Genomic DNA, 20,853 nt, shown 5'->3' on the forward strand with positions numbered 1-20,853 from the left:
TAAACATCCAGGTGCATGTCCTCCTTTGGATCACTACATTTGTATCTGTAGGGTAAACACCAAGTTTAACTCATAGTTTTAATAAAAATGTCGAAGATGTCATCTGCCTTATAGGTTAGATGGGCCTCAGTGATCCAGCTTGAGGTTCTAACTGCCGTATAGACGTTGTTCGTATATAAGAAAACACATTCTCATGTTCAGACTGCTGGTTTTACATCTCCAGGATGTGTTTTCCAACACCACCAAGTGGTTCTCCAATTCTCAGGGGACACTGGCTGAGTGCCCTACAAATTTAACTCAATTCTGAACACTATCTGAAGGTGGCATTAGGTTGCACAGGTTAAGGGCTCAGTCTCACAAGACTGCCCCCATTTCAGACACCCATTGCAGGTTCAGGTTGTACCCTGTGCTTCTGATGGGCTATGCATTGGGAGGTTCCCACAACCCCCTCCTTGGGTTTGATTACTTTGCTAGAGTGGCTCACAGAACTTAGAAACGTTTACTTTCTGAGTTTTTGTGTTTCTGAATTATTGTGATGGATGCTATAAAGGGTACAGATGAACAGCCAGATAAAGAGGTACGCAGGAGGGGCGCCCGGGTGGCTCAGTGGGTTGGGCCTCTGCCTTCTTCTCAGGTCATGATCTCAAGGTCCTGGGATTGAGCCCCGCATCAGGCTCTCTGCTCAGCGGGGAGCCTGCTTCCCCCTCTCTCTCTGCCTGCCTCTCTGCCTACTTGTGATCTCTGTCTGTCAAATAAATAAATAAAATATTTAAAAAAAAAAAAAAAAAGGTACACAGGATAAGACCCAGAAGGATCTGAGTGCAGGAACTTCTGTCCCTATGGAACAGAATATTATCTTCTCTTGGTGTGTGTATACTTTTATCAACACAGAAGCTCATCAGATCTTGTTCAAGTTTTTGGAGAGTTTAATAAGCGGTACCTATTTCCCCTTCCCAGTGGCTGGTGGGTGGAGCTGAAAGGTCTAACCTTCCAATCATTTGGTCTTTCTGGTGACCAGCCCCATCCTGAGGCTATCTAGGGGCCCCTGTTAAAAGTCATCTCATTAACACAAACTCAGTTGAGCTTAAAATGGGTGCCTTTAAATGACAAAGACACTCCTGTTATTCAGGAAATTCCAAGATTTTTAGGAGCTCTGTGCCAGGAATCTGGGACAAAGATCAAATACATGTCCTATTATACCACAGGTCACCCCCTAGTTTTTGTTTTCATTTTTGTTTTTGTCATGCATGCTTTATAATAAGATCATAACAGTTAATAGATATTGGCATGTTACTAGCCTTCCATTCAGTTACTAATAATTAGTCCAGTCTATCATCTTACCATTTGAAAGTAGCTCCCAGGGCAAGGCCACTCAAGCTGGCAGCCCTCTGTTAGATCTCCTCCAGTTCCAAAACTACAAGTGGACCTAGAAATATATGGCTTCACCTTTTCATGCATCTGGTATAATCAAGCTAAGGGACAGTATCATCTCTTGCCCTGAGCATCTTTTGAGGTGTTGGGATAATATTGGATTTCCTACTATTACAAAATCCATTCATTCCCTTACTCCCAGCTACTATTCCTCCTTCTCTCCATTTAAAGGCTCAATATGTTTCCACTTTCGGAAAGGACATGACGTTTGACCACTGTGCTGTCTAGTCTGTGGGCAGCAGTCCTAGTATAGCCAACACCTACCCTGCCCATGCAAGTAGGGTAAAGTACAGTACCTAGGGTCAGAGCTAAGAGGCCTATTCCTACCACTGTCAGTGTAACTACTACATTCACTTATCCCAGAGAGATGAGAAAGGAAGAACAAGAGTAACAAAATATTGACAATTTTGGAATCTGGGGGATAGATACATGGAAGTTAATACCGTTCCCTCTACTTTTAAGTGTTTTACATTTTTCAATTATTTTATTTATTTATTTATTTATTTTGCTAAAGAACATCTTGAATAAAGTATATCTATAAGAAGACTTCACCGAAGAATTTTTTTCTACTTGAGGAAAGAAAGTTTCAAAGTCCTGTCAATTTACCTACTTTAAATAGGTCTTACTTGACCATACTTATTCTATTTCATTGTAAAAGCACACTATAATCATCATAATCCAATTGTAAAGTAGGCTGCTGTCAGTTAGACTTTATTTTATAAGTCAGAAAACCATCGTGTGGTGACCATGAATGCAGATCGATTTAAAGAGGTTCTATGTCCAAAGCAGAATTAGTACAGGAAAAACGTTTTCCTGGATAAATGTCCTATAGTTAGCACTGTCAGAAGTTCTTTCCATTGTAAAATTTCACCCCTTCTCAGATTGTATCACACTGAGCTCTTCTGATTCTCTTTCTAACATCTAATCTTCTCCTGGTCACATCTAATCTTCTCCTGGTCTCTCTGTGAGTTTATTTTCCTACTGTGGCTTTTCGGATGCTTTCAATTTCAAGTAACAGAAATGCAACTGGAATGTGGCTTAAGCAACAAGGAATTTGGTTGACGTTTGTGAAGGAAGCCTAGCCTAGCAGTAGGGCAGATTTCAGGGGTTGTGCACCCAGGTGGAAGGTTTTCTTGCCTCTGTACTTCCTCCCTGGTCAGCTCTGTCCTTGCACTTACTTAAGTCAAGATGGCTGCCAGCAGCCCCTTGAATAGAGGATTAGAAAGTGTTTGAGAGCTTCATAACATTGTTGAGCCACCACACTAGGCCTGAATGGTCTCCTCGAAACCTCTTAGGAGACCTTGTCCTGGTGATCATAACCATGTCACATGGGCACTAACAATTACAAAAGAGTTGTAATACTGTAATACTGAGAAATTAAGTAGCTAGCCACAGGCTGGGGCAGCAGGCTTCCAGCAGGAGAGTGTTACCTCTCCATCAACCAGGGAATAAAAATCTTTTTTCCTTCAGTCTGATTGAGCCAATTAAGTTACATTTCCATTCTGGGTGGGCTGTGAGATTATCTTTAAGCCAATAGATCAACTCCTGGAGCCAGGGAAAGGTCAGATTTCTCCAAGTCCAATGGATAACCTGAGAGGAAGTAAACACCTGAACTAAATCAGGGTTCTTTAGGAAGGAGGAAGAGGCACAGTGGATTTTTGGAGAGTGGCCTCCAGTGTTCAATTTCCTTGCTGACTGGGGACACACACTCAGATCCAAACACTGTTTCCTACTCTCTGTTTTCCCTTTCTTGTCATTTACTAAAAAAAACTTTTCCACTCTGGTTCAACTGCTGTTAAAGTTTCTTGTTAAAGTCTTCTTGCTAAAACCAAAGCTGTGCTCCCCAAATGGATTTTTTTACTCATTCTATTCTATCTCCAGCAGACATTAACACTCAATGTGAAAGTTAATTCACCATGTAATCCCATGGCTAATACTCCGTTCCAACTTCATAGCTTTGGTCAGGGATTCAGCTTTACCCAAAATTCCAGGTTTATTACTGCGTCCATATTTCTTGCTACTGCCCTTTACTGTTTTTAATTCAGGCAAAATTCCTCCTCCTGCCAGACCATCCATGTGATAGTCTCGCCTCTCTTTACTCTTTCCTTTTCGCCTTTCCTCCTATCCTCTCCACATCCAATTCCTATTTATCTTTCAGATGTTAGAGAAGTGGTCATTTCTTTTAAGAGAGTAAGTTAGGAGTCCTTCTTTGCATGTATCCAAAAACACCTTATACTTTCTTTTTAAACATTTATACCGTATTCTAATCACCTCTTTAGTTCTGTGTAGCCCCCTGAGATCATGTGCTCTAAGATAGTGGGCCATGTTTGTCATATTCACAACTAGTACAGTATCTGATACATGGTAGATGCTCATAAATAAGGTTTGTTGTAGAAGTTTCTATGTGAAGTTTCTTTTCTCTAGTTGTTTCATAGATGTGTCAGAAGTCCCAGGGATATAAAAATCATACCACTTACTTTTCTTACATATAAGCAGTTGGCACAACATCCTTGTTGGCCCTCCCTGAATGTGAGGGAAATTCTCTTGTATTGTTACTGCACTGGGGAGGGAGGCCTAGAGAAGAAAAAGGTCCACTCTTTTTCTTCTTTGTCGAGGGGATTCTTCTTCCTGAAGGGAATTCTTTTTTCCTCAAGAGTATTTCTTCTTCCTCAGTGATATCCTTTTCTAGAAATTTTTGCTGTATAATAGGGAAGGATATTTAGAGTGTGCAGAGTTCCTGTTGAAATTTTAAGTATTTAATTATGGTTATAAAATATTGGGGGTGGGGCAGGATTTGGGGATGGAACAGGGAACATCTTTGTAACTCTACCCCTGCGTGAAAGTGAGGAAAGCACTGAGAAAAATTGTCAAAATCAACATTTGCAGAGCTCTGTACATTAACCAAAGAGTTACAGCAATTTGAGGAACATTTATTCAAGAAAATCTGCTAAGCCTCAGTAAGAACAGAAGGATTTGTGGGATAGTAACTTGACTTGCTCTCATCCTTTCCTCCCTAGCTCTTTTTTTTTTTTTTTTAGGTTTTTATTTATTTCTTTGACAGACAGAGATCACAAGTAGGCAGAGAGGCAGACAGATAGAGAGAGAGGGGGAAGCAGGCTCCCTGCAGAGCACAGAGCCCGATGTGGGGCTCGATCCCAGGACACTGGGACCATGACCTGAGCCGAAGGCAGAGGCTTTAAACCACTGAGCCACCCAGGTGCCCCTCCTCCGTAGCTCTTAACAGTCTTGAAAATTAACAGTCTCACAACACTAGCTGTGAAGACCTTGAAGACCACAACCTTATGGCCATCAGTGTAAGCAGATTAGGTCTGGGGACTTTTACAAAGTTTCATATCCAGAGCACTGTCATTGTTTGACCCATCTTGTGCTGTTGAGAAAGCCCCATTCTTAGGAAAACGTTGTTATTTGACCTCACTCATTAGTATGGCTTTGTCCCAGTATGTTAGTCAAAAGGATCAGTGGCAGTTTTTTAAATATGGGTGCAAATGAGAACCTGCCCCCTGCAAGAGAAGTGCTTAATAAAGAAAATCTGATGAGCAGATTGCCCATGAGAGGCTTTGAAAAGCTTTCACATATTCCTGGGGTTGTATATTCCAATGCATGTACGCTCTGGGCTGCATGCCCAGGAAATACCCAAGGGGCCCCCAGTCCTTTGCCTTTGGCTGACTCTGAGGCCCAGCACAGGCAAGAAATGAAGGCTAGAGCAGAGTTGTAAACTGCCTGAGCATTACTGGCATGCTCCAAAACTCACACAGAGCCTCTCAACATAAGGAGGGAAGAGTTACTAGTTCAAGCAAGTAGTAAGCAAGTAATGACCATGCATTAGCTGACTATTAAGCTAATCAAGAAGAGGCTTTAGTGGCCATGCATGACAATAGAGTTAAGAGATTTCACAGACTAACCAAGAAAGTCACTCAACAAACAAGTAGTGGCAACAACAAATGCTGGGGGAGAGCAGATCTGATTTTTAGATTTGTCACATTATCTAAAATGTCTAGTCTCAACGAAAATTACTTATCCCACAAAGAAACAGAAGAGTATATATACATATGTATGTATACTAATATATATACGTATATACAAAAAATAGGAAAATACAATCAATAGAAACTGTCATGAGGGGCCTAGATGCTGAACTTACTAGATGAAGACTTTAAATAAGTATTATGAATACACCCAGATAACTGAAGGAAACCATATCTAAAGAATTAAAGATTATGACAATGATAGCTCACTTAGTAGAGGATAATAATAAAGAAATAGAACTATAGAGCCGAACTAAATGGAAAATCTAGAGCGTGTAACACCTTCAGTATAAAATCACCAGAGAGGCTCCACAGCTGATTTAAGCTGATAGAGGAAATCATCGGCAAGCTTGAAGATAGGTTGATTGAAATTATTTATACTAAGGAACGGAAAGAAAAGAGATTGAAGAAAACAATGTGTGGGGGGCACTGACACATGTAACAATATACATGTAAAAGAGTCCTCAGAAAGAGGGAAGAAAGGGCAGGGCCAGAAAGGGTATTGAAGAGATAAAGGCCAAAAACCTAGCAAATTAGATGAAAAGCCTTACTCTGCACATCCAAGAAATTCAGTGAGCTTTGAGTAAGATAAACTTGAAAAACATACCTACATGTTTCTTAGTCAAACTGTCAAAAGCCAAAAACAAAGTGAGTCTTTTGAAAACACAGAGGACTTACTGTGGAAAAGGGATCCTCAATATGATTAATAGTTAACTTTTCATCAGAAACCATGGAGTCCAGAAGACAGTGGGATGATGCTTAAATACAAAAAGAAAAGGGCTGTCAACCAAGAATTCTGCATCTAGCAAAATGATCTCAAAAATAAAGGAGAAATTAAGACACTGCTAGAGAAATAAAAACTGAATTTCCAACTAACAGACCTGCTCTATAATAAAGACTAAACACAGTTATTCAGACCGAAATGAAAACACTAGATGGTAACATAAATCTACGTGAAGGAAAATAGAGCCAGAGAGAGTCATTTTTTCCCTTGTCAGTCTTTTCTTCTTATACTGATTTCTAAAACTGCCAGAGGGTAGACATGTGAAATAGAACTGAGAGTCCAGAAATGAACTCTTACATTTGTGATCAGTTGCTTTTTGACAAAGGTGCCAAGACAATGCAATAAGGAGAGAATTGTCTTTTCACAATGTGCTAGGACAACTGGATATCCATATGCGAAAAAGTGAAGTTAGCTCATACTATACACTGAAACGAACTCAAAATGGAAGTAGACCTAAATGTCAGAAATAAAATGGTAACACTTACAGAAGAAAGCGCAGAAGTGAGTCTTCAGGTTCACGTGGCCCGTGGTTCGACTGTGGGTCTCCTTGCAGTGGTGGCAGCTACTGAGCACAGTACGAACTGCCATGGCTAGCGTCGTGGCAGGGTAGACGTTTAGGTTTCTTCCGTGCTTTGACTGAGTTTTAGTTGAAAGGAGTGCAGCTGAAACTGTAACCAAAGGAGGTATTATACTTCCAGAAAAATCTCAAGGAAAGGTACTGCAGACAACAGTAGTAGCTGTTGGATCAAGTGCTAAAGGGAAGGGTGGAGAGATTCAATCAGTTAGTGTGAAAGTTGGAGATAAAGTTTCCTCCCAGAATATGTAGGCACCAAAGTAGTTCTAGAGGACAAGGATTATTTCTTATTTAGAGGCAGTGACATTCTCGGAATGTATGTGGACTGAAATCATTATAAAAATGGCATGAAGTGAAGCTGCCCATTCCAGTGAAGTTGTAAAATCTTTCATCATGTAAATAATTTTTATGTCTCTCTTTTATATTAAACTAATGGTACCCAAACTACTGACTTAAAAAAAAAAAAAAAGTGAGTCTTCATAACATTGAGTTTAGGTACTTTTTTTTTTTTTTTTTAAGATTTGACACCAAAAGCACCGTGACAAAGGCAAAGTAGATAAATTAGATTTCATCAGTCTTAAACTTTTGTGTTTCAACGAACACAGTCTGGGTGCCTGGGTGGCTCAGTCATTAAGCATCTGCCTTCAGCTCAGGTCATGATCCCAGGTTCCTGGGACCGAGCCCCACATCAGGCTTCCTGCTCAGTGGGAAGCCTGCTTCTCCCCTCTCCCACTTTCCCTGCTTGTGTTCCCTCTCTCGCTGTGTCTCTCTCTGTTAAATAGATAAATGAAACCTTAAAAAAAATAAAGAACCCCTCAATAAAAAAAAAATTAAAATCCACAGAATGAGAGGTAATATTTGCAAATCATTATCTGACAAACGACTTAATCCAGACTATATCAAGAACTCTGATAACTCAATATAGAGACAACCCAGTTTCAAAGTGGGTGAATATTTGAATAGACATATTCAAAGAAGATCCATGAATGGCCGAGAAGCACATGAAAAGATGCTGAATGTTATTCATCATTAGGAAAATACAAATCAAAACCCCAGGATACCCCTTAACACCCACTAGGATGGCTACAACAAAAAAGATGAACATTAACAAATGTTAGCAAGTATATAGAGAAATCGGAGCCATCAAACATTACTGGTGGAAATGTCAAGGGATACAGCCACTTGGGAAAATGATTTGGCAGTTCCTCAAAAAGCTAACCAAAGTTATGGCCCAGCAATTCCACTCCTAGGTATATACCCAAGAGAAATAAAAGCATCACGTTCATCCAAAAATATGTACATGAATGTTGATATTATTAATAACACCAAAAAAGTGGAAGCAACCGGAATGTCCATCTAAATGATGAATGAATGAGTAAACAAAATGTGATATATCGTCACAATGGCAATAAAAAGCAATGAAGTACAACATGAATGAACCTTAAAAACATTACACTAAGTGAAAGAAACGAGGCACAAAAGACCACCTATTAGCTGATTCTATTTATATGAACTGCCCAGGACAGCTGGGTGGCTCAGTCAGTTAAGTGTCTGAGTCCTGGTTTTGGCTCAAGTCAGATCTTGTGGTTTGAGAGATTGAGTCCTATGTCGGCCTCTGTGCTTAGTGGGGAGTCTGCTTGAAGATTCTCTCCCTGTGTTCCCCCCCCCCCCACTCAAACACATTCTCTCTCCCTCTCTAAAATAAATAAATACATCTTGGAGGGGGGGCTCTGTTGACATGAACTGTCCAGATTAGGCAAATACATGGAGACAGAAAGTAGATTGGTGATTGCCAGGGACCAAGGAGATGGGGTGAGGGGAGTGACTGCTAATGGTGAAGGGTTACTTTTGGCATGATGAAAACGTTCCACAACAAAGTTGATGGTTGCACAACTCTGTGAGTATATTAAAAACCACTGTATGGTAAAAGTTAGTTGAGTGAATTTTGGTATGTGAGTTATAGCTCAATAAATCTGTTAACAAAAATAGGAAATTGTGGTAGCATATTGTAATTCAGGTATATTAAAAATAAATAGGTTTCTGGGGCACCTGGGTGGCTCAATGGGTTAAAGCCTCTGCCTTCAGCTCACGTCATGGTCTCAGGGTCCTGGGATCGAGCCCCACATCGGGCTCTCTGCTCTGAGGGGAGCCTGCTTCCTCCTCTCTCACTGCCTGCCTCTCTGCCTACTTGTGATCTCTGTCTGTCAAATAAATACATAAAATCTTTAAAAATAAATAAATAATAAATAAATAAATAGGTTTCTGAGGGGTTGATGAAAAACACTTAATAATCACCAGTGAGGCAATCTAATGAGCAGCTTAGAGGTTAGGACTCCGTGGCCTCATTGCCTCATTTTGATATTTGGGGCCATTCCTTACTCACTGTGTGACATTGAGCAACACTTCTATGTGTTTTGCTTTCATTACCTGCAAAGTACCTATGGAAATGGTATTTATTTCCTGGTTGTTCAAACTTAATGAGAAAATGGGAAGTGCTCAATAAGTATTAATTATTATTAGTCAATTTAATTAATTACCTTGTTTTCGTAGGAAAATATTTCTAGTTTCTAAAGGCAACTTCAATGGGGCACCTGGGTGGCTCAGTCGTTAAGCGTTTGCCTTCGGCTCAGGTCACTATCCCAGGGTCCTGGGATCAAGCCCCATATCGGGCTCCCTCCTCGACAGGAAGCCTGCTTCTCCCTCTCCCACTTCCCCTGCTTGTGTTCCCTCTCTCACTGTGTCTGTCTGTCAAATAAATAAATAAAATATTTTAAAATTTGTTTTAAATAAAAAACAACTTAGAAAGCCAATTTTGAAATATTATGTATTACTGAAATAATGTAACAGCTATCATGTATGGAATGCCTCCTATTTACAGTCAATGCATTGAGCATTTTTGTACATAATACTTCTAATCTTTATAACATTCTGCAAAATAGGTACACTTGTGCTCACTTATATATGAGTAGAGTAAGGAGTAGAGAAATGAAATTTGCCCATGGTCCCATATTTAATGATGGCGGGGCTGGGATTTGAATGAAAATCATTGTCCTCAAAGTCCATACCCTCACCGTAGCCCATTCTACCTCAAAGTGACTGATGTCTGCTCTTGGTCTCATGTCCTTCTCCTTTTTGCCTATCATTCTTCATTTCAGTTCTATTTCCCTAGACTTCTTGATTTCAGCCCTGCCTGTTTTAAGTTCTCCTTTTTTAAGAAGAAAAGCAGGGCTTGGACATTGATCACTGGGTCCCCAGCTGCATGGAGTCTCAGAGTGTGGGACCTCTTATGTCTGAAATCCAGTGCATCACTTGCTAACTATCTTTATTTGTAGAAATGTTAATATTGTGTCTGGTTATGGCTTTCAGATAAAGAAGTTATTTCAAGGGGATCATTTGCCAGTACTGACCATGACAGAGGCTGCTGTGTAAGGAAACCCAAGGCTGATGTCCATTTAGTGGACAAACCCTTGTACATCAAGTTTCTTTCCATTTTCAAATTACAGTTTTGAATATTACAGATCATGGATTGGGCATTAACATCTTAAAGTGGAAACCTTCTAGATCAGGTAGCTGCATCTTTGGCCAAAATCCTTCTAGGATTATTCTGGCCCTTACATGACAAACACCACAGATAGCACATTTCCATTTAAATTATTCCCACCGTATGTTCCAGTGAGAAGTAGAGCAGTTTTCTTGGAGGCAATGGGACACTGTTCAGTAAAATGCATCATCAGTGTTTTTCCCCTTTTGTTGAATGGTCATTGTTTCCTTCTCATTGCGGTGTTTGCAGTTTTTCAACTCTGCACTGGAGATGGAAAGAGGCTATGGCAACTGAATGGAAAAAAAATTAGAGAAAAATATCCCAGTAGAGTTTTCTCTTTTAGGCATATTTTCATTGAAAGTGAGTAGGTTGGGGCGCCTGGGTGGCTCAGTGGGTTAAGCCTCTGCCTTCGACTCAGGTCATGATCTCAGGGTCCTCGGATCGAGCCCCGCATCGGGCTCTCTGCTCAGCAGAGAGCCTGCTTCCTCCGCCTGCCTCTCTGCCTACCTGTGATCTTTGTCTGTCAAATGAATAAATAAAATCTTTAAAAAAAAAAAAAAAAGAAAGTGAGTAGGTTGCTGCCCAAATCACAAATATCAAAGCCTTGGTGCTTTGGGGGTATTTAACATAGAAATCAAAACAAATGGATTAAAGTCTTTGCTAGGTTATAAATAGAATAGTTTTGCTCTTCCCTTTTTGAGATTAGCTTTTGATCTACATTACTCCATGCCTAATTTAGATGTAAAAATGCATGCATAGAAATTACTGTAATATCCCTGAAACAACAGCAGTGAATAGCAACAGAAAACTATAGTCTTTTTTTTTAAGATTTTATTTGGGAGAGAGGAAGTGTGAACACGCACGAATGGCCATGGCGGAAGTAGCAGAGGAATAGGGATAAGCGAGACTCTGTGCTAAGCCAGAAGCCCAACCAGTGGCTCAATCCCAGGACAGAGACCACGACCTGAGCCCAAATCTAGAGTCAGATGCTTAACTGACTAAGCCCCCACGCACCCCTGAAAACTAGTTTAAAGTATACCTTTTGTGTGTGTGTTTCCTGATACCTCTTTGCAAAAGGAAAACTTGCAAGTTTTTCGGAGTTCTTTTCTGAGTTGTTCCGAGCGGCTGCTCTGGTGTTGCATCACAGGTAAGTTTCCGCTTCCTCACATTATACTTGCATTAGCCGTAGGACTGCCGGGTGCTGTTTTTTTGACGGCATGACACCGTGCATAAGAATGATTGATTAAAGTTATACTCCCTCCATCATTTTCCTGCAGACCGTGGCTTTTAATTAAGAAATCCATTGTGTATGAATAATGTCAGCTTCACCAAAAATAAGAGTTACTCAGGAGTATGTCAGTGGTTCCACATTTCTGTCTTTTCAACATTTCTGTCTATACGATTAAATATTTGAATGTTTCCACTGAACTGCTTTTGAAATGAAATGGATTAAAAAAGAAGCAGAAATGGCAGATTTTCCATGGAATTAAGCTATAAATTAAGATTAGCAATTTTTATGAAAGTACTACAAAGAAGCACTAAAAGCAGTTGCTTAAGATGACTATAATAGTTTAATCCTGTTTTTCTAAATCAAACTTTAAACTTTTGGGACTCCAGTGACACTTACACAAAAAAAATCACAACGGAATGGCAGTAGGAGCCCAGAGAATTCAGAAAATTGGATGGTGGCACAACTTAAAGTGAACTTGAAAGGAGGCTCTCCAGTTGGAAAAGTTTTGTTCTTAGCTCTGACCCCTAGGGAAGGTCATTTCACCCTCTGAGCCTCAGTTTCTTTATCTCTAAATTCAAAATAATTACCCCAGTTTCACCTCTCTTGCAAGATTTTAATGAGGCACGAAAATGAAACCAAACCAAACACGACAAAAACCCACCATCATGGATGTTCCCGTGTGTGTTTTCCTGAGGGACCTCACCAAGAGTCAATGCTCGGCCAAGGTTCTAGGATGGCATCTGATGCCAATTATGGCAATGCAGCAAAAGGATAAGATACGTTATAGTCTTTGAATTAATTCAAACTAAAAAGCTGTTTTCTCTCAGTGAAATGGGTGAGTTTTCAGTATTGGTCAATGAAAAGAAAATGTCTAAAAATTTTCTTTATCTGTGATTCTCTTTGGGAATTCACAGTACAGTGTTTAATATTTCAGAAAAATTGCAAACTGTATCTGTAGGTTGGTACTCTGTTTGCTGTTCCAAAATTTTTCATCCTGTAGGTTGTGATCAATGTCTTAGTACACATCCACACAGGTCGATGTCCTAAATATACGTATGCACATATATAGTATAGATAATCTGTTTATCAAGCAATTTATTGATTGTATCCACAGAAAGCCTCCCCATCAGACTCCTAGCCCCTTGCTGTTAAGGACTTGGAGGTTTTTGCTTGTCCAGGACACAGCTCAGTGCACTGGTCCCTGTAGACAGAGTAGGGAAGGGAGGTAGTACCTTGGCTCCCCTTTTAACTTTCTCTCACTAGGAATGTTAGCCCACAAGCCTGCCAGTCTGGCCTAGGGTATAAGGAATAGGAGTCTCTTTTGCTTCCTGAAACCCTCAGGCTGGATGTTTCCCCTGGTAACCCAGACTATCTTTTCTCTATCCTGGTAGAAGACACCCTTTCTCTGCCACTTTCTAGAAAGAGCAAACTCCAGTTCTCCGACTCTTCTTTTGCGCGGGTTCGGAGTGCCTTACCTTATGTTTTTTCTTCAGTAAGAACAATGAGAGATGGAATGTATAAGTGGACAATGTCCAGACCATATATAAACCTAGAACCTTGACCCACAACCTGTAGCAAACCGCCTGGGAATAACCCAGGAAGCCGGCCTGCTGTAAGCCAGACTTGCAGGAAGTCAGATTATCCAGAGAGCAATCTCTAGTGACAATTCAGGAAGCTAAAGAATAACCACTGTAACAATTGGCCCCAAATGTCCAGGACTTGATTAATAACTGACGGCTTCCTTAATGTTTTTCCCGCCTCCAATTTAGGACCCATCCAAGACAGCCAGATACGCTCTCCTAACCAGTCACATAGGACGCCCACTTCCAGTTACCTGCCAACAGCCTCCTCTCAGGGTACCCCTGAAGCCTTTCCTTTTTTCACCTTTAAGCTTTCCCAATGCTTCAGGAAAACACAAGTGATGGTGGCTGACTCCCTTGCTCTAGCGTGCTGTGAATAAGTAGCATTCTGTTTTTTTCATTCGGTTGGTCTTTGTTTATTCCCGCCATAACAAATGTCAGATATTTTCTTTTATCTTTATATTCAAGCTGGAAAAACAGGAAATCTGATTAAAATGCATTAGTTTCAGCAGGAGATTGCTTTTTTAATGCTACTTATTTCCCGCAGAGATTTTATTTAAATTATTGCAAAGAGAGTTTGCTGTGAGAGCATTGCCTTCACTACAACATTTGCTGTGATTCATAGCTTAAGCTGCCCACTCGGGGGTAGAGGGGGTGCCCTCCACCCCCCCAGCTGTTCCCTCTAGGGCAGAGTCCCCTCCTCCTGTCTTGTCTAGGATATGCTACCCATGTTTCATTATCATGGTGTAAAGTTCAGGCATGTTTTGGCTAGGCTTCAAGCTGATCTCTCAAAAAAAAAAAAAAAATAGATATATAATTCCCAGATAATAATTAGCTATAACAGCATGTTCACAGCCAATTATATAGAATTTGGTATATATTGTACTAAGGCACCATTGTTACCAATTCCTTCTAACTCCAATTTTAACGTACAGACTTTGCCTAGAATAGTCTTTGACCACATGCCTTATCTGAATTTAGAGTTAGAACCTTGCAAGGTACATATACATCTCTGGGACTTCTCAATTGCCAATATCTGTGTTTTCTCCCTTCCCTTTTTCTTAACAGCTAATCATAAGCAGTTGCTTATACCTAATCTAGTGAATGTTAATCGGAGCTCTGGGAGTTCTTGTATTATGTTTTGTCCACGTAGCTCTTCTTGCCTTTTTCCATGACCATGTTTTATTTTGTTCCTATAAATTACTATTTTCCATGTTGTTGTGAATTTATTCCTGATCCCCTTCCATCTGCTGCTTGCCCTCTTAGCTGGAGCTAGTTCTCACTTGAATGTGCACATGTGTTATGTGTTGATTGTGTCCCCCAAAATTCATATTTTGAAACCCTAACCCCCCCCATGCCTCAGAATGTGACTATATTTAGAGATAGGGTCATTTAAAGAGGTAGTTAAGTTAAAATGAGGCCATTGGGGCGGGCCCTAATCCAATAGGAGTAGTGTCCTTTTAAGAAAGGGAAATTTGGACACACGTGTGCACACCAAGGAAAGACCACTTGAGGACATAGCTAAAAATCTGCAAGCCAGGGAGAGAGTTCAAAAGACACCAAACTTGCCAACAGCTTGATTTTGGACTTCCAGCCTCCAGAACTGTGAGAACATAGATTTGAATCTTCTAAGTCACCCAGTCTGTGTATTTATATGTTATGGTAACCTCCACAAACTAATACAATTAGTGAAGAAACTCCCCTTATGTAGCAATTTACGATCTTTACTTACTGCCTTGGCCAAAACATTTCTTTGAACAGTTCAATTTTCATACATAGGTGAAAATATTCAAAGCTCAGATGGATGAATGTTAATTGATTAGGACAAAATTAAACGTGATCTTATGTGAGGCTTCAAGCATCATCATCAGTTTTGTGATCATCTGACCACATCGTGGAAGTGGGGGCATACCAACCAAATGATGCAAGGGCAACACGTGGGCCAAGTGAAAAGAAATTAGGGTGACAATAAATGAATATAGGGAGTAGCAGAGTTTGATCGAAAATGTGAAATGCGATGGTGAGTAGTGTTTTCTTCTCTCTACCACCTGTCTCTGTCACGTGAAATGGTATCAGTTTGAGTTTGGTGAGGTTTGGAAGACGAATTCCAAGGATTACTACGAGATTTTGCAGGCTTGTGGGATTTTGTTTTCTCAGTTTTACCAGGAGGTCCTTCTACTCTATGAGAAAAGAAGGGAAATCAATAATAATGACCTATTTGAGATGTATAGAAAATACAGGAGGAGAAGGATTAAGCAGGACCAAGCAATACATTTAATACCTCCCACATGAAACCTCACTTAAGTGATAACAGAAGGACAAAAAAAGGGGTGGGGGGAATGACAGTAGAAAAGAAAAACCTCACTTAAATACAATAAAAATGTAAACCTGCCAAAAAATTGAAAAAAAAAAAAAAAGAGGGAAGCAAGAACAGTTGAACAACACCAATGTGTTTTTTGTTTGTTTGTCTTTTGAAAAGCAAAGAAGGAAGGATCTGACTTGGTCATTCCAAGAAAGCTGAAATTGAAGGAAGTGATTACAGAGGGGCTTCCAAAGGGAAGGGATTTAAGGCATCCGCCACCGCAGCAACCATATGGGCTTGAAGAAGACACCATTCCCCACCCAACATTTCAGACGCCCAGTGAGAAAACTGGCTTGATGACACGCCCAACAGGAAGGCCTGTCAACCACATACCCTCCCCTTCCATGCAACTCCTCGTCACTGTGTCAGTCCTGTAGGACTCCCAGCTGAGGGTCGCCTAACATGGGAGAGACCCCTCAACACAAAAGAAGATAAAGAACAAAACAAATGAAGAGTGCAGTAGAGTTTAGGGGAAACCGAAGATCCAGGGAGCAAATGCCAACAGAAATAATATCTGTAAGATGCTCAGAGCAGGAAGAGAAGATAGTGTAGCCGTGAGAAAAGAACAGGAAGGATACTGTGGAAAGAAAAAGAGACCCAACTAGGGCTCTGTCAGAAATGTGCAAAACAGCATCTGCAAAAGTAAAGAGTTTCATAGCAGTATCAGAAGCTAAGTCAAGAAAACTGGCCAGAAGGGAAAACCAAAAAAGATTGAAAATAGAGAAGTTAGGAAAACTAGAGGTTCAGTGTAATGTGTTCAACGTACAAATGAAGGAAGTTCCAGAAAGAATAGGGACAGAATGGAGAAGAAATTATTAAAGACATAAGACCGGATAGTCTCCAATTGAAAAATTGTGAGTTTCCATATTGAAGGGACCCATAAGTAACCAGCACTTAGACAAAGATATAGTTTCAGGAAATTTCAGGAAGCCAGAAGCAAAGAGAAGATTTTAAAATCCTCATTACTATCATCACAGTTGTACTTACACATAGCAGAAGTACTTTTTTTTTTTTTAGCACATTTAATCTCAGAGACTCTTGAGAAGACTTGTAGTATTTCACTGTCTTTATAAATGAGGAACGTTAAGTCACAGTGGTTAAGTGAATCCCCCAGTATCGCGTAGCTAGTAAGTGGGAGTCAGATTTCCAAACCGGGCAGTCTAACTCCATACCCACTACAGTGTACTGACTTCTATAAAGTTTTCTGAGGGACAACCCCTCCCAAAAGAGGATATCCCAACAGCAGCACTAAAAGTTCTAACACAGTGTGGAATTGTTTTCAAAATTCTCAGGAGAAAGTATTTCCTACCTAGAATTCTGTAAACAGGCAAGCCTTCAATCAGCTCTAAGTATAGCTTCAACTGTTTTCAGAAATTTAGTGTTACCTGTGCTGTGTCCTTTCTTGGGAGCAACTAGAATGCAGTAATTAGGAAGACCACTATAGGGCAAAAGTCAAGGGCAGTTCCCTGATGAGGCTTGCCCAGCACGCCCAGACTGCCGCCAGTCCAGATCAAAGCAAGGCAGTTGGCTACTGCAGGATTATCTTCAGAAAAAAGAGAGAAAGAAAGTAGTGGCTTATCTGATGTTTTTGGTAAGGGGTAGAATAGTATCAAGATATTTTGTATCACCCTTCCAGTGCTGTAAAGAACAAACAGTGGTAAGTGCGTTAGAAAGTGAAGCCAAAGAAAAGGGGGCAGATATGTAGCATGAAGGGTCCTCATCACAGGACAACTCGAGTGTGAATGATAACTCATTGTCATATAAAACCCGAATGTGAATTTAATCAGATAGATGAAAGATTTGTGAATTTAACTGTAGCAAGATTGAGAAGAGAGAAAAGAAGACAACAGATTGTTAACGTGTTACCTTCTCTAAGAGAAAGATGAGTGATAATGTCTAGAATGGGATAAATCAAGAAATAGTGGTGTATAAACATAGTATTTATTTTTTTAAAGATTTTATTTATTCACTTGTGAGAGAGAGAGAGAGAGACAGAGCACAGCAGAGGGGAGAAGCAGAGGGAGAAGGAGAAGCAGGCTCCCCACTGAGCTGGGAGCCTGATATGGAGCTCAATCCCAGGACCTGGAGATCATGACCTGAGCTGAAGGCAGACACTTAACCATCTGAGCCACCCAGGCACCCCAAAACATAGTATTTAGATAGAAGCAGGTAAATGCAGAAGAGATGTTTAAAGCAATCAGCTGGGGTTGGACTCAGGATGGGAGAAGAATTGAGTGAGAGACTGGACTGCTTTTATTCTAAGACCTGCAGTATTAGTTAACTTTTAAAAATATGTACTTCTAGTTGAGTAAAAATAGAAAGGGAAATTTAACTGTTTAACTCTAAGAATCAGTTTGACTATAGTTTGCTCCCCTTAAGACTTTCTGCAAGAAATAAGTTTTTGGAGAAGACTTTAAAAATAGACTTAATCTAATTTGATGTTGAAGAGAAAAGCATATCATCCAAGTGAATGAGGAGCGTTTCTGGGAAGTGAGGACCTTGTCAACTGGTTGGGGGGTCTGGAGTAAAGTGAACTAGGGTGTGTTGTGGGATTAATAAAGCTGGAAGCTGGGAACTCCATTTAGAGATGACTAGAGTGCCAGATACAGCTGACGTTCAACAAAACACAAGTGCTCGGGGTGAGTTTACAAAGCCATGTGGCACCGTAAAAGCAATCAAGTCTCTGTGCTCTCATGACGATCCATGCTTCCACAAGGAGAAATGTCAATTAGAAGCTGTTGTCTTCCCGGCAATCAACTCAAATACCAACCCTATCAGTTTCTTTTTTCAGTTTTATAAAATGGGTGTATTTAGGGTCAAAGAAGTATTATTTTAGATGAGACCTTTCAGAATGTAAGCATGGCCTCTCTTGAGAGCCTTCAAGCTCCTGCTGGAATTTACTAAAGATTGGAATTTTTTTGCCATCCCAGACATCTGATATCACTGTAGAAAAGATGCATATCCATTCCCTTCCTCCCTCCAGCCCTTCCTACTCTCTCCCTCTCTCCCATCTCCCTCCCTCTCTCTCTCAAACACACACATACATCCTGTGTAATTAGGTTTGGTGTTTAATCCCCTCTAATCATGTGAATTTTATACAATATGGTTCCTTGGTTTATGCTTAAAAATAAAATTCCCAGATCCCATCCTAGATTTCTCCTGATGCCCATAAAAGAGACCATGGTGAATCTTTCCAAAGTTGAAAACAAACAAACAAAACAAAACAAAAACAAATCCAAAGTGCACTCATTACTCTGGTAAAAAACTGCTCCTAAGACAAATTTTATTTATTTAGTGATACAATCACTATAACATTTTCCTTTGGGCTTTCTGCCCTGTTTTCCTAACAAAAGATCAGCTCTTTGCAAAGATGCTCCTAACATCAGCTATCAAAAGAAATGCAAGAAACTTCTAGAATCCCAGGAGGGATGAAGGGAAGAGCCTGCTGTGTAAGGCTCCAGTAACCTCATTTGAAAAGTAATTTCATGTGTTAGAAAGGTAATTCTCCCCTCATCTGTGTGACAACTTAACAAGAATCTAACAGATTTATCTATCAACTCGAACAAATTACAATAGCCACAACAAGTGTTGGCAATTTAGGTACATTTGAGAAGATGTGAATATATGGGTTGCATTTTTTTTTCTTTTTTATAATCTTGGGATTCTTGAAAAAAGCCATTATATTTTGTTACTTGGGGCCTGCCAAAGTGAAGGCTTTTGAGTATCTTTTTATTGGAATTCTGTCTTTGACTTGCTCTGTATAAATTACCTACTTGGGATGAAGTAACATTGAAATTACTGATGACCAGCACTAGCATAAATCAGTGTGATGGTAGCAGCAGCAGTGGCTTTTGACACAAATCAATATGTGGGTCTCACAGAAATAGCAGTGTCAGACCCACACATTATTGTAGCCACTGTGGAAAACATTATGAAGTTTCCTCAAAAAATTAAAAATAGAACCACCACATGACCCAGCAATCCCACTTCTGGGTAGATATCCAAAGACAATGAAAATGAGATATTGAAGATATATCTGCATTCTCATGTTCATTGTACAATTATCCACAAAAAGACATAGAAACAACCAAAGTGTCCATCAGTGGATGGATGGATAAAGAAGATGTGGTATACACACACACACACACACACAGAAATATTATTCAGCTGAGAAAGAAGGAAATCCTGCCATTTGCAACGACATGGTGGACTTTGAGGGCATTGTGCTAAGTGAGATAAGCCAGACACAGAAAGACAAATGCTGTATGGTATCACTTACACATGGAATCTGAATTTAAAAAAAAAAAAAAAAAAAAAAGCAAACTCATAGAAACAGAGAGTAGAAGAGTGGTTGCCAGGGCTGGGGTAGGGTGTGGGAGTAAAAGAAATAGGGACAGGTTGGTAAAAGGTACAAACTTTCATCCATAGAATGAATAAAGTCTGAGAATTGAAGGTTTAACGTGGTGACTATAGTTGATAACGGTGTATTGTATAATTAAAATATGCTAAGAGAGTAGAACTTAAATGTTCTCAACAGAAAAATTTAAAAATGAAAAAATGAAAGATAAATTTTTGAGGTGACGGATGTGTTAATGAACCAGATGGGGGAAATCCTTTCACAGTGCATACGCATATCAAATCACCATGATGCATGCTTTACAGTTTTGTCAGTTATGCCTCAGTGATGCTGACGTTTAAAAAGGAAATAAACCAAAGAAATGAAGGGGGAAAGAAGAAATAGAAAATCAGTATCTAATCTTAAAAATCTATGTCTGGCCCTAGAATATCTTAATAAAACTAATAATGTAAAAAAATGTTCCCTGGGCTGGGCTGAAGTTGGCACCATGTTTTCACACAAATCTCTGAGGACATCTGCCTCTCGGAGCTCTCCTGGCTCCTTATCACTTTCCTACATGGAATCACGAATTCATAAAACATGGGCTGGTAAAACAAACAAACAAAACAAAACACCTTAACACACTTTGTCTCATGCTTTGCTCAATCCAATAATGGGTCAACCAGTTTTGCTGGACTAATTCAAAAGAGAGAGAGCCATGTTGTACACAGCACCTTAATCCACTTTCAGGGAGCACCAATTGTTGTTTTCACTTTTTGTGTATCAAAATTTTTCTTTTTGTTTGTAACTCACTCATTCTAGTGCCCTGCCCTCAAGCTCTTTGACTCTTGAAATCAGGTATCCCGCACCTCTCTCACCATGTACCCGTTTACTCAACTACTCCGTCCCCCTTTCGTTTAACACAGAAGTGTTTGGCATTATTAACATTTCAAAATCCCGGTTTATCT

The 20,853-nt window shown here is 40.0% G+C and overlaps 1 protein-coding gene and 1 pseudogene across 7 annotated transcripts in view; both read left to right on the plus strand.

Moving 5' to 3' along the window:
- The window catches only part of ASPH (aspartate beta-hydroxylase), a 219,663-nt gene that overhangs the window by 176,532 nt on the left and 22,278 nt on the right, over positions 1-20,853 (plus strand). The window lies entirely within an intron of this gene.
- LOC125099059 (10 kDa heat shock protein, mitochondrial-like) lies at positions 6,848-7,279 on the plus strand (annotated as a pseudogene).

Source organism: Lutra lutra, chromosome 4 (assembly GCF_902655055.1).
Source record: "Lutra lutra chromosome 4, mLutLut1.2, whole genome shotgun sequence".
NCBI lineage: Eukaryota > Metazoa > Chordata > Mammalia > Carnivora > Mustelidae > Lutra > Lutra lutra.